This window comes from Chlamydotis macqueenii, chromosome W, assembly GCF_036417535.1.
Source record: "Chlamydotis macqueenii isolate bChlMac1 chromosome W, bChlMac1.mat, whole genome shotgun sequence".
In the NCBI taxonomy this organism is placed as follows: Eukaryota; Metazoa; Chordata; class Aves; order Otidiformes; family Otididae; genus Chlamydotis; species Chlamydotis macqueenii.
Genome location: NC_141592.1, coordinates 11,587,490 through 11,606,793, shown reverse-complemented (window position 1 = coordinate 11,606,793; position 19,304 = coordinate 11,587,490).

The following is a 19,304-nucleotide window of genomic DNA, read 5'->3' as shown; positions in this document are numbered from 1 at the left end:
CAGAAAAAAGGTCCACCAGAAAAAAGGTCCACCTCAGCAGGTCCACCAGAAAAAAAGGTCCACCAGAAAAAAGGTCCACCTCAGCAGGTCCACCAGAAAAAAGGTCCACCAGAAAAAAGGTCCACCTCAGCAGGTCCACCAGAAAAAAGCTCCACCAGAAAAAAGGTCCACCTCAGCAGGTCCACCAGAAAAAAGCTCCACCAGAAAAAAGGTCCACCTCAGCAGGTCCACCAGAAAAAAGGTCCACCAGAAAAAAGGTCCACCTTAGCAGGTCCACCAGAAAAAAAGGTCCACCAGAAAAAAGGTCCACCTCAGAGATTCACCAGAAAAAAAATCCACCAGAAAAAAGGTCCACCAGAAAAAAGGTCCACCTCAGCAGGTCCACCAGAAAAAAGGTCCACTAGAAAAAAGGTCCACCTCAGCAGGTCCACCAGAAAAAAGGTCCACCTCAGCAGGTCCACCAGAAAAAAGGTCCACCAGAAAAAAGGTCCACCTCAGCAGGTCCACCAGAAAAAAAGGTCCACCAGAAAAAAGGTCCACCTCAGCAGGTCCACCAGAAAAAAGGTCCAGCAGAACAAAGGTCCACCTCAGCAGGTCTACCAGAAAAAATGTCCACCAGAAAAAAGGTCCACCTCAGGAGGTCCACCAGAAAAAAGTCCACCAGAAAAAAGGTCCACCTCAGCAGGTCCACCTCAGCAGGTCTACCAGAAAAAAGGTCCACCAGAAAAAAGGTCCACCTCAGCAGGTCCACTAGAAAAAAGGTCCACCAGAAAAAAAATCCACCTCAGCAGGTCCACCGGGAAAAAAGTCCACCTCAGCAGGTCCACCAGAAAAAAGGTCCACCTCAGCAGGTCCACCAGAAAAAAGGTCCACCAGAAAAAAGGTCCACCTCAGCAGGTCCACCAGAAAAAAGGTCCACCAGAAAAAAGGTCCACCTCAGCAGGTCCACCAGAAAAAAGGTCCACCAGAAAAAAGGTCCGCCTCAGCAGGTCCACCAGAAAAAAGGTCCACCAGAAAAAAAGGTCCACCTCAGCAGGTCCACCAGAAAAAAGGTCCACCAGAAAAAAGGTCCACCTCAGAGGTCCACCAGAAAAAAAGGTCCACCAGAAAAAAGGTCCACCAGAAAAAAGGTCAACCTCAGCAGGTCCACCAGAAAAAAGGTCCACTAGAAAAAAGGTCCACCTCAGCAGGTCCACCAGAAAAAAGGTCCACCAGAAAAAAGGTCCACCTCAGCAGGTCCACCAGAACAAAGGTCCACCTCAGCAGGTCCACCAGAAAAAAGGTCCACCAGAAAAAAGGTCCACCTCAGGAGGTCCACCAGGAAAAGGTCCACCAGAAAAAAGGTCCACCTCAGCAGGTCCACCTCAGCAGGTCCACCAGAAAAAAGGTCCACCAGAAAAAAGGTCCACCTCAGCAGGTCCACCAGAAAAAAGGTCCACCAGAAAAAAGGTCCACCTCAGCAGGTCCACCAGAAAAAAAGGTCCACCTCAGCAAGTCCACCAGAAAAAAGGTCCACCAGAAAAAAAATCCACCTCAGCAGGTCCACCTGAAAAAAGGTCCACCAGAAAAAAGGTCCACCTCAGAGGTCCACCAGAAAAAAAAGGTCCACCTCAGCAGGTCCACCAGAAAAAAGGTCCACCAGAAAAAAGGTCCACCTCAGCAGGTCCACCAGAAAAAAGGTCCACCAGAAAAAAGGTCCACCTCAGCAGGTCCACCAGAAAAAAGGTCCACCAGAAAAAAGGTCTACCAGAAAAAAGGTCCACCTCAGCAGGTCCACCAGAAAAAAGGTCCACCTCAGCAGGTCCACCAGAAAAAACGTCCACCAGAAAAAAGGTCCACCGCAGCAGGTCCACCAGAAAAAAGTTCCACCAGAAAAAATGTCCACCAGAAAAAAGGTCTACCAGAAAAAAGGTCCACCTCAGCAGGTCCACCCGAAAAAGGGTCTACCAGAAAAAAAGGTCCACCTCAGCAGGTCCACCTCAGCAGGTCCACCAGAAAAAAGGTCCATCAGAAAAAAGGTCCACCTCAGCAGGTCCACCAGAAAAAAGGTCCACCAGAAAAAAGGTCCACCTCAGCAGGTCCACCAGAAAAAAGGTCCACCAGAAAAAAGGTCCACCTCAGCAGGTCCACCAGAAAAAAGGTCCACCATAAAAAAGGTCCACCACAGCAGGTCCACCAGAGAAAAGGTCTACCAGAAAAAAGGTCCACCTCAGCAGGTCCACCTCAGCAGGTCCACCAGAAAAAAGGTCCACCAGAAAAAAGGACCACCTCAGCAGGTCCACCAGAAAAAAGGTCCACCAGAAAAAAGGTTCACCTCAGCAGGTCCACCAGAAAAAAGGTCCACCAGAAAAAAGGTCTACCAGAAAAAAGGTCCACCTCAGCAGGTCCACCAGAAAAAAGGTCCACCTCAGCAGGTCCACCAGAAAAAAGGTCCACCAGAAAAAAGGTCCACCTCAGCAGGTCCACCAGAAAAAAGGTCCACCAGAAAAAAAATCCACCTCAGCAGGTCCACCTGAAAAAATGTCCACCAGAAAAAAGGTCCACCTCAGAGGTCCACCAGAAAAAAAAGGTCCACCTCAGCAGGTCCACCAGAAAAAAGGTCCACCAGAAAAAAGGTCCACCTCAGCAGGTCCACCAGAAAAAAGGTCCACCAGAAAAAAGGTCCACCTCAGCAGGTCCACCAGAAAAAACGTCCACCAGAAAAAAGGTCTACCAGAAAAAAGGTCCACCTCAGCAGGTCCACCAGAAAAAAGGTCCACCAGAAAAAAGGTCCACCTCAGCAGGTCCACCAGAAAAAAGGTCCACCAGAAAAAAGGTCCACCTCAGCAGGTCCACCAGAAAAAAGGTCCACCAGAAAAAAGGTCCGCCTCAGCAGGTCCACCAGAAAAAAGGTCCACCAGAAAAAAAGGTCCACCTCAGCAGGTCCACCAGAAAAAAGGTCCACCAGAAAAAAGGTCCACCTCAGAGGTCCACCAGAAAAAAAGGTCCACCAGAAAAAAGGTCCACCAGAAAAAAGGTCTACCTCAGCAGGTCCACCAGAAAAAAGGTCCACTAGAAAAAAGGTCCACCTCAGCAGGTCCACCAGAAAAAAGGTCCACCAGAAAAAAGGTCCACCTCAGCAGGTCCACCAGAAAAAAGGTCCACCAGAAAAACAGGTCCACCTCAGCAGGTCCACCAGAAAAAAGGTCCACCAGAAAAAAGGTCCACCTCAGAGGTCTAGCAGGAAAAAAGGTCCACCAGAAAAAAGGTCCACCAGAAAAAAGGTCCACCAGAACAAAGGTCCACCTCAGCAGGTCCACCAAAAAAAAGGTCCACCAGAAAAAAGGTCCACCTCAGCAGGTCCACCAGAAAAAAGGTCCACCAGAAAAAAGGTCCACCTCAGCAGGTCCACCAGAAAAAATGTCCACCAGAAAAAAGGTCGACCTAAGCAGGTCCACCAGGAAAAAGGTCCACCAGAAAAAAAATCCACCTCAGCAGGTCCACCGGAAAAAAGTCCACCTCAGCAGGTCCACCAGAAAAAAGGTCCACCTCAGCAGGTCCACCAGAAAAAAGGTCCACCAGAAAAAAGGTCCACCTCAGCAGGTCCACCAGAAAAAAGGTCCACCAGAAAAAAGGTCCACCTCAGCAGCTCCACCAGAAAAAAGGTCCACCAGAAAAAAGGTCGACCTCAGCAGGTCCACCAGAAAAAAGGTCCACCAGAAAAAAGGTCCACCTCAGCAGGTCCACCAGAAAAAAGGTCCACCAGAAAAAAGGTCCACCTCAGCAGGTCCACCAGAAAAAAGGTCCACCTCAGCAGGTCCACCTCAGCAGGTCCACCAGAAAAAAGGTCCACCAGAAAAAAGGTCCACCTCAGCAGGTCCACCAGAAAAAAGGTCCACCAGAAAAAAGGTCCACCTCAGCAGGTCCACCAGAAAAAAAGGTCCACCTCAGCAGGTCCACCAGAAAAAAGGTCCACCTCAGCAGGTCCACCAGAAAAAAGGTCCACCAGAAAAAAGGTCCACCTCAGAAGGTCCACCAGAAAAAAGGTCCACCAGAAAAAAGGTCCACCTCAACAGGTCCACCAGAAAAAAGGTCCACCTCAGCAGGTCCACCAGAAAAAAAAATCCACCAGAAAAAAGGTCCACCAGAAAAAAAGGTCCACCTCAGCAGGTCCACCAGAAAAAAGGTCCACTAGAAAAAAGGTCCACCTCAGCAGGTCCACCAGAAAAAATGTCCACCAGAAAAAAGGTCGACCTAAGCAGGTCCACCAGGAAAAAGGTCCACCAGAAAAAAAATCCACCTCAGCAGGTCCACCGGAAAAAAGTCCACCTCAGCAGGTCCACCAGAAAAAAGGTCCACCTCAGCAGGTCCACCAGAAAAAAGGTCCACCAGAAAAAAGGTCCACCTCAGCAGGTCCACCAGAAAAAAGGTCCACCAGAAAAAAGGTCCACCTCAGCAGGTCCACCAGAAAAAAGGTCCACTAGAAAAAAGGTCCACCTCAGCAGGTCCACCAGAAAAAAGGTCCACCAGAAAAAAGGTCCACCTCAGCAGGTCCACCAGAAAAAAGGTCCACCAGAAAAAAGGTCCACCTCAGCAGGTCCACCAGAAAAAAAGGTCCACCAGAAAAAAGGTCCACCTCAGCAGGTCCACCAGAAAAAAGGTCCAGCAGAACAAAGATCCACCTCAGCAGGTCCACCAGAAAAAAGGTCCACCAGAAAAAAGGTCCACCTCAGCAGGTCCACCAGAAAAAAGTCCACCAGAAAAAAGGTCCACCTCAGCAGGTACACCTCAGCAGGTCTACCAGAAAAAAGGTCCACCAGAAAAAAGGTCCACCTCAGCAGGTCCACTAGAAAAAAGGTCCACCAGAAAAAAAATCCACCTCAGCAGGTCCACCGGAAAAAAGTCCACCTCAGCAGGTCCACCAGAAAAAAGGTCCACCTCAGCAGGTCCACCAGAAAAAAGGTCCACCAGAAAAAAGGTCCACCTCAGCAGGTCCACCAGAAAAAAGGTCCACGTCAGCAGGTCCACCAGAAAAAAGGTCCACCAGAAAAACAGGTCCACCTCAGCAGGTCCACCAGAAAAAAGGTCCACCAGAAAAAAGGTCCACCTCAGAGGTCTACCAGGAAAAAAGGTCCACCAGAAAAAAGGTCCACCAGAAAAAAGGTCCACCAGAAAAAAGGTCCACCTCAGCAGGTCCACCAGAAAAAAGGTCCACCAGAAAAAAGGTCCACCTCAGCAGGTCCACCAGAAAAAAGGTCCACCTCAGCAGGTCCACCAGAAAAAAGGTCCACCGGAAAAACAGGTCCACCTCAGCAGGTCCACCAGAAAAAAGGTCCACCAGAAAAAAGGTCCACCTCAGAGGTCTACCAGGAAAAAAGGTCCACCAGAAAAAAGGTCCACCAGAAAAAAGGTCAAACTCAGCAGGTCCACCAGAAAAAAGGTCCACTAGAAAAAAGGTCCACCTCAGCAGGTCCACCAGAAAAAAAGGTCCACCAGAAAAAAGGTCCACCTCAGCAGGTCCACCAGAAAAAAGGTCCACCAGAAAAAAGGTCCACCTCAGCAGGTCCACCAGAAAAAAAGGTCCACCAGAAAAAAGGTCCACCTCAGCAGGTCCACCAGAACAAAGGTCCACCTCAGCAGGTCCACCAGAAAAAAGGTCCACCAGAAAAAAGGTCCACCTCAGCAGGTCCACCAGGAAAAGGTCCACCAGAAAAAAGGTCCACCTCAGCAGGTCCACCTCAGCAGGTCCACCAGAAAAAAGGTCCACCAGAAAAAAGGTCCACCTCAGCAGGTCCACTAGAAAAAAGGTCCACCAGAAAAAAAATCCACCTCAGCAAGTCCACCGGAAAAAAGTCCACCTCAGCAGGTCCACCAGAAAAAAGGTCCACCTCAGCAGGTCCACCAGAAAAAAGGTCCACCAGAAAAAAGGTCCACCTCAGCAGGTCCACCAGAAAAAAAATCCACCAGAAAAAGGTCCACCAGAAAAAAGGTCCACCTCAGCAGGTCCACCAGAAAAAAGGTCCACCAGAAAAAAGGTCCACCTCAGCAGGTCCACCAGAAAAAAGGTCCACCTCAGCAGGTCCACCAGAAAAAAGGTCCACCAGAAAAAAGGTCCACCTCAGCAGGTCCACCAGAAAAAAAGGTCCACCAGAAAAAAGGTCCACCTCAGCAGGTCCACCAGAAAAAAGGTCCACCAGAAAAAAGGTCCACCTCAGCAGGTCCACCAGAAAAAAGCTCCACCAGAAAAAAAGGTCCACCTCAGCAGGTCCACCAGAAAAAAGGTCCACCAGAAAAAAGGTCCACCTCAGCAGGTCCACCAGAAAAAAGGTCCACCAGAAAAAAGGTCCACCTTAGCAGGTCCACCAGAAAAAAAGGTCCACCAGAAAAAAGGTCCACCTCAGAGATCCACCAGAAAAAAAATCCACCAGAAAAAAGGTCCACCAGAAAAAAGGTCTACCTCAGCAGGTCCACCAGAAAAAAGGTCCACTAGAAAAAAGGTCCACCTCAGCAGGTCCACCAGAAAAAAGGTCCACCAGAAAAAAGGTCCACCTCAGCAGGTCCACCAGAAAAAAGGTCCACCAGAAAAACAGGTCCACCTCAGCAGGTCCACCAGAAAAAAGGTCCACCAGAAAAAAGGTCCACCTCAGAGGTCTAGCAGGAAAAAAGGTCCACCAGAAAAAAGGTCCACCAGAAAAAAGGTCAACCTCAGCAGGTCCACCAGAAAAAAGGTCCACCAGAACAAAGGTCCACCTCAGCAGGTCCACCAGAAAAAAGGTCCACCAGAAAAAAGGTCCACCTCAGCAGGTCCACCAGAAAAAAGGTCCACCAGAAAAAAGGTCCACCTCAGCAGGTCCACCAGAAAAAATGTCCACCAGAAAAAAGGTCGACCTAAGCAGGTCCACCAGGAAAAAGGTCCACCAGAAAAAAAATCCACCTCAGCAGGTCCACCGGAAAAAAGTCCACCTCAGCAGGTCCACCAGAAAAAAGGTCCACCTCAGCAGGTCCACCAGAAAAAAGGTCCACCAGAAAAAAGGTCCACCTCAGCAGGTCCACCAGAAAAAAGGTCCACCAGAAAAAAGGTCCACCTCAGCAGGTCCACCAGAAAAAAGGTCCACCAGAAAAACGGTCGACCTCAGCAGGTCCACCAGAAAAAAGGTCCACCAGAAAAAAGGTCCACCTCAGCAGGTCCACCAGAAAAAAGGTCCACCAGAAAAAAGGTCCACCTCAGCAGGTCCACCAGAAAAAAGGTCCACCTCAGCAGGTCCACCTCAGCAGGTCCACCAGAAAAAAGGTCCACCAGAAAAAAGCTCCACCTCAGCAGGTCCACCAGAAAAAAGGTCCACCAGAAAAAAGGTCCACCTCAGCAGGTCCACCAGAAAAAAAGGTCCACCTCAGCAGGTCCACCAGAAAAAAGGTCCACCTCAGCAGGTCCACCAGAAAAAAGGTCCACCAGAAAAAAGGTCCACCTCAGAAGGTCCACCAGAAAAAAGGTCCACCAGAAAAAAGGTCCACCCCAACAGGTCCACCAGAAAAAAGGTCCACCTCAGCAGGTCCACCAGAAAAAAAAATCCACCAGAAAAAAGGTCCACCAGAAAAAAAGGTCCACCTCAGCAGGTCCACCAGAAAAAAGGTCCACCAGAAAAAAGGTCCACCAGAAAAAAAGGTCCACCTCAGCAGGTCTACCAGAAAAAAGGTCCACTAGAAAAAAGGTCCACCTCAGCAGGTCCACCAGAAAAAATGTCCACCAGAAAAAAGGTCGACCTAAGCAGGTCCACCAGGAAAAAGGACCACCAGAAAAAAAATCCACCTCAGCAGGTCCACCGGAAAAAAGTCCACCTCAGCAGGTCCACCAGAAAAACGGTCCACCTCAGCAGGTCCACCAGAAAAAAGGTCCACCAGAAAAAAGGTCCACCTCAGCAGGTCCACCAGAAAAAAGGTCCACCAGAAAAAAGGTCCACCTCAGCAGGTCCACCAGAAAAAAGGTCCACTAGAAAAAAGGTCCACCTCAGCAGGTCCACCAGAAAAAAGGTCCACCAGAAAAAAGGTCCACCTCAGCAGGTCCACCAGAAAAAAGGTCCACCAGAAAAAAGGTCCACCTCAGCAGGTCCACCAGAAAAAAAGGTCCACCAGAAAAAAGGTCCACCTCAGCAGGTCCACCAGAAAAAAGGTCCAGCAGAACAAAGATCCACCTCAGCAGGTCCACCAGAAAAAAGGTCCACCAGAAAAAAGGTCCACCTCAGCAGGTCCACCAGAAAAAAGTCCACCAGAAAAAAGGTCCACCTCAGCAGGTCCACCTCAGCAGGTCTACCAGAAAAAAGGTCCACCAGAAAAAAGGTCCACCTCAGCAGGTCCACTAGAAAAAAGGTCCACCAGAAAAAAAATCCACCTCAGCAGGTCCACCGGAAAAAAGTCCACCTCAGCAGGTCCACCAGAAAAAAGGTCCACCTCAGCAGGTCCACCAGAAAAAAGGTCTACCAGAAAAAAGGTCCACCTCAGCAGGTCCACCAGAAAAAAGGTCCACCAGAAAAAAGGTCCACCTCAGCAGGTCCACCAGAAAAAAGGTCCACCTCAGCAGGTCCACCAGAAAAAAAGGTCCACCAGAAAAACAGGTCCACCTCAGCAGGTCCACCAGAAAAAAGGTCCACCAGAAAAAAGGTCCACCTCAGAGGTCTACCAGGAAAAAAGGTCCACCAGAAAAAAGGTCCACCAGAAAAAAGGTCAACCTCAGCAGGTCCACCAGAAAAAAGGTCCACTAGAAAAAAGGTCCACCTCAGCAGGTCCACCAGAAAAAAGGTCCACCAGAAAAAAGGTCCACCTCAGCAGGTCCACCAGAAAAAAGGTCCACCAGAAAAAAGGTCCACCTCAGCAGGTCCACCTCAGCAGGTCCACCAGAAAAAAGGTCCACCGGAAAAAAGTCCACCTCAGCAGGTCCACCAGAAAAAAGGTCCACCTCAGCAGGTCCACCAGAAAAAAGGTCCACCAGAAAAAAGGTCCACCTCAGCAGGTCCACCAGAAAAAAGGTCCACCAGAAAAAAGGTCCACCTCAGCAGGTCCACCAGAAAAAAGGTCCACCTCAGCAGGTCCACCAGAAAAAAGGTCCACCAGAAAAACAGGTCCACCTCAGCAGGTCCACCAGAAAAAAGGTCCACCAGAAAAAAGGTCCACCTCAAAGGTCTACCAGGAAAAAAGGTCCACCAGAAAAAAGGTCCACCAGAAAAAAGGTCAACCTCAGCAGGTCCACCAGAAAAAAGGTCCACTAGAAAAAAGGTCCACCTCAGCAGGTCCACCAGAAAAAAGGTCCACCAGAAAAAAGGTCCACCTCAGCAGGTCCACCAGAAAAAAGGTCCACCAGAAAAAAGGTCCACCTCAGCAGGTCCACCAGAAAAAAAGGTCCACCAGAAAAAAGGTCCACCTCAGCAGGTCCACCAGAACAAAGGTCCACCTCAGCAGGTCCACCAGAAAAAAGGTCCACCAGAAAAAAGGTCCACCTCAGCAGGTCCACCAGGAAAAGGTCCACCAGAAAAAAGGTCCACCTCAGCAGGTCCACCTCAGCAGGTCCACCAGAAAAAAGGTCCACCAGAAAAAAGGTCCACCTCAGCAGGTCCACCAGAAAAAAGGTCCACCAGAAAAAAGGTCCACCTCAGCAGGTCCACCAGAAAAAAGGTCCACCAGAAAAAAGGTCCACCTCAGCAGGTCCACCAGAAAAAAGGTCCACCAGAAAAAAGGTCCACCTTAGCAGGTCCACCAGAAAAAAAGGTCCACCAGAAAAAAGGTCCACCTCAGAGATCCACCAGAAAAAAAATCCACCAGAAAAAAGGTCCACCAGAAAAAAGGTCTACCTCAGCAGGTCCACCAGAAAAAAGGTCCACTAGAAAAAAGGTCCACCTCAGCAGGTCCACCAGAAAAAAGGTCCACCAGAAAAAAGGTCCACCTCAGCAGGTCCACCAGAAAAAAGGTCCACCAGAAAAACAGGTCCACCTCAGCAGGTCCACCAGAAAAAAGGTCCACCAGAAAAAAGGTCCACCTCAGAGGTCTAGCAGGAAAAAAGGTCCACCAGAAAAAAGGTCCACCAGAAAAAAGGTCAACCTCAGCAGGTCCACCAGAAAAAAGGTCCACCAGAACAAAGGTCCACCTCAGCAGGTCCACCAGAAAAAAGGTCCACCAGAAAAAAGGTCCACCTCAGCAGGTCCACCAGAAAAAAGGTCCACCAGAAAAAAGGTCCACCTCAGCAGGTCCACCAGAAAAAATGTCCACCAGAAAAAAGGTCGACCTAAGCAGGTCCACCAGGAAAAAGGTCCACCAGAAAAAAAATCCACCTCAGCAGGTCCACCGGAAAAAAGTCCACCTCAGCAGGTCCACCAGAAAAAAGGTCCACCTCAGCAGGTCCACCAGAAAAAAGGTCCACCAGAAAAAAGGTCCACCTCAGCAGGTCCACCAGAAAAAAGGTCCACCAGAAAAAAGGTCCACCTCAGCAGGTCCACCAGAAAAAAGGTCCACCAGAAAAACGGTCGACCTCAGCAGGTCCACCAGAAAAAAGGTCCACCAGAAAAAAGGTCCACCTCAGCAGGTCCACCAGAAAAAAGGTCCACCAGAAAAAAGGTCCACCTCAGCAGGTCCACCAGAAAAAAGGTCCACCTCAGCAGGTCCACCTCAGCAGGTCCACCAGAAAAAAGGTCCACCAGAAAAAAGCTCCACCTCAGCAGGTCCACCAGAAAAAAGGTCCACCAGAAAAAAGGTCCACCTCAGCAGGTCCACCAGAAAAAAAGGTCCACCTCAGCAGGTCCACCAGAAAAAAGGTCCACCTCAGCAGGTCCACCAGAAAAAAGGTCCACCAGAAAAAAGGTCCACCTCAGAAGGTCCACCAGAAAAAAGGTCCACCAGAAAAAAGGTCCACCTCAACAGGTCCACCAGAAAAAAGGTCCACCTCAGCAGGTCCACCAGAAAAAAAAATCCACCAGAAAAAAGGTCCACCAGAAAAAAAGGTCCACCTCAGCAGGTCCACCAGAAAAAAGGTCCACCAGAAAAAAGGTCCACCAGAAAAAAAGGTCCACCTCAGCAGGTCTACCAGAAAAAAGGTCCACTAGAAAAAAGGTCCACCTCAGCAGGTCCACCAGAAAAAATGTCCACCAGAAAAAAGGTCGACCTAAGCAGGTCCACCAGGAAAAAGGACCACCAGAAAAAAAATCCACCTCAGCAGGTCCACCGGAAAAAAGTCCACCTCAGCAGGTCCACCAGAAAAACGGTCCACCTCAGCAGGTCCACCAGAAAAAAGGTCCACCAGAAAAAAGGTCCACCTCAGCAGGTCCACCAGAAAAAAAGGTCCACCAGAAAAAAGGTCCACCTCAGCAGGTCCACCAGAAAAAAAGGTCCACCAGAAAAAAGGTCCACCTCAGCAGGTCCACCAGAAAAAAGGTCCAGCAGAACAAAGATCCACCTCAGCAGGTCCACCAGAAAAAAGGTCCACCAGAAAAAAGGTCCACCTCAGCAGGTCCACCAGAAAAAAGTCCACCAGAAAAAAGGTCCACCTCAGCAGGTCCACCTCAGCAGGTCTACCAGAAAAAAGGTCCACCAGAAAAAAGGTCCACCTCAGCAGGTCCACTAGAAAAAAGGTCCACCAGAAAAAAAATCCACCTCAGCAGGTCCACCGGAAAAAAGTCCACCTCAGCAGGTCCACCAGAAAAAAGGTCCACCTCAGCAGGTCCACCAGAAAAAAGGTCCACCAGAAAAAAGGTCCACCTCAGCAGGTCCACCAGAAAAAAGGTCCACCAGAAAAAAGGTCCACCTCAGCAGGTCCACCAGAAAAAAGGTCCACCAGAAAAACAGGTCCACCTCAGCAGGTCCACCAGAAAAAAGGTCCACCAGAAAAAAGGTCCACCTCAGAGGTCTACCAGGAAAAAAGGTCCACCAGAAAAAAGGTCCACCAGAAAAAAGGTCAACCTCAGCAGGTCCACCAGAAAAAAGGTCCACTAGAAAAAAGGTCCACCTCAGCAGGTCCACCAGAAAAAAGGTCCACCAGAAAAAAGGTCCACCTCAGCAGGTCCACCAGAAAAAAGGTCCACCAGAAAAAAGGTCCACCTCAGCAGGTCCACCTCAGCAGGTCCACCAGAAAAAAGGTCCACCGGAAAAAAGTCCACCTCAGCAGGTCCACCAGAAAAAAGGTCCACCTCAGCAGGTCCACCAGAAAAAAGGTCCACCAGAAAAAAGGTCCACCTCAGCAGGTCCACCAGAAAAAAGGTCCACCAGAAAAACAGGTCCACCTCAGCAGGTCCACCAGAAAAAAGGTCCACCAGAAAAAAGGTCCACCTCAGAGGTCTACCAGGAAAAAAGGTCCACCAGAAAAAAGGTCCACCAGAAAAAAGGTCAACCTCAGCAGGTCCACCAGAAAAAAGGTCCACTAGAAAAAAGGTCCACCTCAGCAGGTCCACCAGAAAAAAGGTCCACCAGAAAAAAGGTCCACCTCAGCAGGTCCACCAGAAAAAAGGTCCACCAGAAAAAAGGTCCACCTCAGCAGGTCCACCAGAAAAAAAGGTCCACCAGAAAAAAGGTCCACCTCAGCAGGTCCACCAGAACAAAGGTCCACCTCAGCAGGTCCACCAGAAAAAAGGTCCACCAGAAAAAAGGTCCACCTCAGCAGGTCCACCAGGAAAGGTCCACCAGAAAAAAGGTCCACCTCAGCAGGTCCACCTCAGCAGGTCCACCAGAAAAAAGGTCCACCAGAAAAAAGGTCCACCTCAGCAGGTCCACTAGAAAAAAGGTCCACCAGAAAAAAAATCCACCTCAGCAGGTCCACCGGAAAAAAAATCCACCAGAAAAAGGTCCACCAGAAAAAAGGTCCACCTCAGCAGGTCCACCAGAAAAAAGGTCCACCAGAAAAAAGGTCCACCTCAGCAGGTCCACCAGAAAAAAGGTCCACCTCAGCAGGTCCACCAGAAAAAAGGTCCACCAGAAAAAAGGTCCACCTCAGCAGGTCCACCAGAAAAAAAGGTCCACCAGAAAAAAGGTCCACCTCAGCAGGTCCACCAGAAAAAAGGTCCACCAGAAAAAAGGTCCACCTCAGCAGGTCCACCAGAAAAAAGCTCCACCAGAAAAAAGGTCCACCTCAGCAGGTCCACCAGAAAAAAGGTCCACCAGTAAAAAAAGGTCCACCTCAGCAGGTCCACCAGAAAAAAGGTCCACCAGAAAAAAGGTCCACCTTAGCAGGTCCACCAGAAAAAAAGGTCCACCAGAAAAAAGGTCCACCTCAGAGATCCACCAGAAAAAAAATCCACCAGAAAAAAGGTCCACCAGAAAAAAGGTCCACCTCAGCAGGTCCACCAGAAAAAAGGTCCACTAGAAAAAAGGTCCACCTCAGCAGGTCCACCAGAAAAAAGGTCCACCAGAAAAAAGGTCCACCTCAGCAGGTCCACCAGAAAAAAAGGTCCACCAGAAAAAAGGTCCACCTCAGCAGGTCCACCAGAAAAAAAGGTCCACCAGAAAAAAGGTCCACCTCAGCAGGTCCACCAGAAAAAAGGTCCAGCAGAACAAAGGTCCACCTCAGCAGGTCTACCAGAAAAAAGGTCCACCAGAAAAAAGGTCCACCTCAGGAGGTCCACCAGAAAAAACTCCACCAGAAAAAAGGTCCACCTCAGCAGGTCCAGCTCAGCAGGTCTACCAGAAAAAAGGTCCACCAGAAAAAAGGTCCACCTCAGCAGGTCCACTAGAAAAAAGGTCCACCAGAAAAAAAATCCACCTCAGCAGGTCCACCGGAAAAAAAGTCCACCTCAGCAGGTCCACCAGAAAAAAGGTCCACCTCAGCAGGTCCACCAGAAAAAAGGTCTACCAGAAAAAAGGTCCACCTCAGCAGGTCCACCAGAAAAAAGGTCCACCAGAAAAAAGGTCCACCTCAGCAGGTCCACCAGAAAAAAGGTCCACCAGAAAAAAGGTCCGCCTCAGCAGGTCCACCAGAAAAAAGGTCCACCAGAAAAAAAGGTCCACCTCAGCAGGTCCACCAGAAAAAAGGTCCACCAGAAAAAAGGTCCACCTCAGAGGTCCACCAGAAAAAAAGGTCCACCAGAAAAAAGGTCCACCAGAAAAAAGGTCAACCTCAGCAGGTCCACCAGAAAAAAGGTCCACTAGAAAAAAGGTCCACCTCAGCAGGTCCACCAGAAAAAAGGTCCACCAGAAAAAAGGTCCACCTCAGCAGGTCCACCAGAAAAAAGGTCCACCAGAAAAAAGGTCCACCTCAGCAGGTCCACCAGAAAAAAGGTCCACCAGAAAAAAGGTCCACTTCAGCAGGTCCACCAGAAAAAAAGGTCCACCTCAGCAAGTCCACCAGAAAAAAGGTCAAACTCAGCAGGTCCACCAGAAAAAAGGTCCACTAGAAAAAAGGTCCACCTCAGCAGGTCCACCAGAAAAAAAGGTCCACCAGAAAAAAGGTCCACCTCAGCAGGTCCACCAGAAAAAAGGTCCACCAGAAAAAAAATCCACCTCAGCAGGTCCACCAGAAAAAAAGGTCCACCAGAAAAAAGGTCCACCTCAGCAGGTCCACCAGAACAAAGGTCCACCTCAGCAGGTCCACCAGAAAAAAGGTCCACCAGAAAAAAGGTCCACCTCAGCAGGTCCACCAGGAAAAGGTCCACCAGAAAAAAGGTCCACCTCAGCAGGTCCACCTCAGCAGGTCCACCAGAAAAAAGGTCCACCAGAAAAAAGGTCCACCTCAGCAGGTCCACTAGAAAAAAGGTCCACCAGAAAAAAAATCCACCTCAGCAAGTCCACCGGAAAAAAGTCCACCTCAGCAGGTCCACCAGAAAAAAGGTCCACCTCAGCAGGTCCACCAGAAAAAAGGTCCACCAGAAAAAAGGTCCACCTCAGCAGGTCCACCAGAAAAAAAATCCACCAGAAAAAGGTCCACCAGAAAAAAGGTCCACCTCAGCAGGTCCACCAGAAAAAAGGTCCACCAGAAAAAAGGTCCACCTCAGCAGGTCCACCAGAAAAAAGGTCCACCTCAGCAGGTCCACCAGAAAAAAGGTCCACCAGAAAAAAGGTCCACCTCAGCAGGTCCACCAGAAAAAAAGGTCCACCAGAAAAAAGGTCCACCTCAGCAGGTCCACCAGAAAAAAGGTCCACCAGAAAAAAGGTCCACCTCAGCAGGTCCACCAGAAAAAAGCTCCACCAGAAAAAAGGTCCACCTCAGCAGGTCCACCAGAAAAAAGGTCCACCAGAAAAAAGGTCCACCTCAGCAGGTCCACCAGAAAAAAGGTCCACCAGAAAAAAGGTCCACCTTAGCAGGTCCACCAGAAAAAAAGGTCCACCAGAAAAAAGGTCCACCTCAGAGATCCACCAGAAAAAAAATCCACCAGAAAAAAGGTCCACCAGAAAAAAGGTCTACCTCAGCAGGTCCACCAGAAAAAAGGTCCACTAGAAAAAAGGTCCACCTCAGCAGGTCCACCAGAAAAAAGGTCCACCAGAAAAAAGGTCCACCTCAGCAGGTCCACCAGAAAAAAGGTCCACCAGAAAAACAGGTCCACCTCAGCAGGTCCACCAGAAAAAAGGTCCACCAGAAAAAAGGTCCACCTCAGAGGTCTAGCAGGAAAAAAGGTCCACCAGAAAAAAGGTCCACCAGAAAAAAGGTCAACCTCAGCAGGTCCACCAGAAAAAAGGTCCACCAGAACAAAGGTCCACCTCAGCAGGTCCACCAGAAAAAAGGTCCACCAGAAAAAAGGTCCACCTCAGCAGGTCCACCAGAAAAAAGGTCCACCAGAAAAAAGGTCCACCTCAGCAGGTCCACCAGAAAAAATGTCCACCAGAAAAAAGGTCGACCTAAGCAGGTCCACCAGGAAAAAGGTCCACCAGAAAAAAAATCCACCTCAGCAGGTCCACCGGAAAAAAGTCCACCTCAGCAGGTCCACCAGAAAAAAGGTCCACCTCAGCAGGTCCACCAGAAAAAAGGTCCACCAGAAAAAAGGTCCACCTCAGCAGGTCCACCAGAAAAAAGGTCCACCAGAAAAAAGGTCCACCTCAGCAGGTCCACCAGAAAAAAGGTCCACCAGAAAAACGGTCGACCTCAGCAGGTCCACCAGAAAAAAGGTCCACCAGAAAAAAGGTCCACCTCAGCAGGTCCACCAGAAAAAAGGTCCACCAGAAAAAAGGTCCACCTCAGCAGGTCCACCAGAAAAAAGGTCCACCTCAGCAGGTCCACCTCAGCAGGTCCACCAGAAAAAAGGTCCACCAGAAAAAAGCTCCACCTCAGCAGGTCCACCAGAAAAAAGGTCCACCAGAAAAAAGGTCCACCTCAGCAGGTCCACCAGAAAAAAAGGTCCACCTCAGCAGGTCCACCAGAAAAAAGGTCCACCTCAGCAGGTCCACCAGAAAAAAGGTCCACCAGAAAAAAGGTCCACCTCAGAAGGTCCACCAGAAAAAAGGTCCACCAGAAAAAAGGTCCACCTCAACAGGTCCACCAGAAAAAAGGTCCACCTCAGCAGGTCCACCAGAAAAAAAAATCCACCAGAAAAAAGGTCCACCAGAAAAAAAGGTCCACCTCAGCAGGTCCACCAGAAAAAAGGTCCACCAGAAAAAAGGTCCACCAGAAAAAAAGGTCCACCTCAGCAGGTCTACCAGAAAAAAGGTCCACTAGAAAAAAGGTCCACCTCAGCAGGTCCACCAGAAAAAATGTCCACCAGAAAAAAGGTCGACCTAAGCAGGTCCACCAGGAAAAAGGACCACCAGAAAAAAAATCCACCTCAGCAGGTCCACCGGAAAAAAGTCCACCTCAGCAGGTCCACCAGAAAAACGGTCCACCTCAGCAGGTCCACCAGAAAAAAGGTCCACCAGAAAAAAGGTCCACCTCAGCAGGTCCACCAGAAAAAAGGTCCACCAGAAAAAAGGTCCACCTCAGCAGGTCCACCAGAAAAAAAGGTCCACCAGAAAAAAGGTCCACCTCAGCAGGTCCACCAGAACAAAGGTCCACCTCAGCAGGTCCACCAGAAAAAAGGTCCACCAGAAAAAAGGTCCACCTCAGCAGGTCCACCAGGAAAAGGTCCACCAGAAAAAAGGTCCACCTCAGCAGGTCCACCTCAGCAGGTCCACCAGAAAAAAGGTCCACCAGAAAAAAGGTCCACCTCAGCAGGTCCACTAGAAAAAAGGTCCACCAGAAAAAAAATCCACCTCAGCAGGTCCACCGGAAAAAAGTCCACCTCAGCAGGTCCACCAGAAAAAAGGTCCACCTCAGCAGGTCCACCAGAAAAAAGGTCCACCAGAAAAAAGGTCCACCTCAGCAGGTCCACCAGAAAAAAAATCCACCAGAAAAAGGTCCACCAGAAAAAAGGTCCACCTCAGCAGGTCCACCAGAAAAAAGGTCCACCAGAAAAAAGGTCCACCTCAGCAGGTCCACCAGAAAAAAGGTCCACCTCAGCAGGTCCACCAGAAAAAAGGTCCACCAGAAAAAAGGTCCACCTCAGCAGGTCCACCAGAAAAAAAGGTCCACCAGAAAAAAGGTCCACCTCAGCAGGTCCACCAGAAAAAATGTCCACCAGAAAAAAGGTCCACCTCAGCAGGTCCACCAGAAAAAAGCTCCACCAGAAAAAAGGTCCACCTCAGCAGGTCCACCAGAAAAAAGGTCCACCAGAAAAAAGGTCCACCTCAGCAGGTCCACCAGAAAAAAGGTCCACCAGAAAAAAGGTCCACCTTAGCAGGTCCACCAGAAAAAAAGGTCCACCAGAAAAAAGGTCCACCTCAGAGATCCACCAGAAAAAAAATCCACCAGAAAAAAGGTCCACCAGAAAAAAGGTCCACCTCAGCAGGTCCACCAGAAAAAAGGTCCACTAGAAAAAAGGTCCACCTCAGCAGGTCCACCAGAAAAAAGGTCCACCAGAAAAAAGGTCCACCTCAGCAGGTCCACCAGAAAAAAAGGTCCACCAGAAAAAAGGTCCACCTCAGCAGGTCCACCAGAAAAAAAGGTCCACCAGAAAAAAGGTCCACCTCAGCAGGTCCACCAGAAAAAAGGTCCAGCAGAACAAAGGTCCACCTCAGCAGGTCTACCAGAAAAAAGGTCCACCAGAAAAAAGGTCCACCTCAGGAGGTCCACCAGAAAAAACTCCACCAGAAAAAAGGTCCACCTCAGCAGGTCCAGCTCAGCAGGTCTACCAGAAAAAAGGTCCACCAGAAAAAAGGTCCACCTCAGCAGGTCCACTAGAAAAAAGGTCCACCAGAAAAAAAATCCACCTCAGCAGGTCCACCGGAAAAAAAGTCCACCTCAGCAGGTCCACCAGAAAAAAGGTCCACCTCAGCAGGTCCACCAGAAAAAAGGTCTACCAGAAAAAAGGTCCACCTCAGCAGGTCCACCAGAAAAAAGGTCCACCAGAAAAAAGGTCCACCTCAGCAGGTCCACCAGAAAAAAGGTCCACCAGAAAAAAGGTCCACCTCAGCAGGTCCACCAGAAAAAAGGTCCACCAGAAAAAAGGTCCACCTTAGCAGGTCCACCAGAAAAAAAGGTCCACCAGAAAAAAGGTCCACCTCAGAGATCCACCAGAAAAAAAATCCACCAGAAAAAAGGTCCACCAGAAAAAAGGTCTACCTCAGCAGGTCCACCAGAAAAAAGGTCCACTAGAAAAAAGGTCCACCTCAGCAGGTCCACCAGAAAAAAGGTCCACCAGAAAAAAGGTCCACCTCAGCAGGTCCACCAGAAAAAAGGTCCACCAGAAAAACAGGTCCACCTCAGCAGGTCCACCAGAAAAAAGGTCCACCAGAAAAAAGGTCCACCTCAGAGGTCTAGCAGGAAAAAAGGTCCACCAGAAAAAAGGTCCACCAGAAAAAAGGTCAACCTCAGCAGGTCCACCAGAAAAAAGGTCCACCAGAACAAAGGTCCACCTCAGCAGGTCCACCAGAAAAAAGGTCCACCAGAAAAAAGGTCCACCTCAGCAGGTCCACCAGAAAAAAGGTCCACCAGAAAAAAGGTCCACCTCAGCAGGTCCACCAGAAAAAATGTCCACCAGAAAAAAGGTCGACCTAAGCAGGTCCACCAGGAAAAAGGTCCACCAGAAAAAAAATCCACCTCAGCAGGTCCACCGGAAAAAAGTCCACCTCAGCAGGTCCACCAGAAAAAAGGTCCACCTCAGCAGGTCCACCAGAAAAAAGGTCCACCAGAAAAAAGGTCCACCTCAGCAGGTCCACCAGAAAAAAGGTCCACCAGAAAAAAGGTCCACCTCAGCAGGTCCACCAGAAAAAAGGTCCACCAGAAAAACGGTCGACCTCAGCAGGTCCACCAGAAAAAAGGTCCACCAGAAAAAAGGTCCACCTCAGCAGGTCCACCAGAAAAAAGGTCCACCAGAAAAAAGGTCCACCTCAGCAGG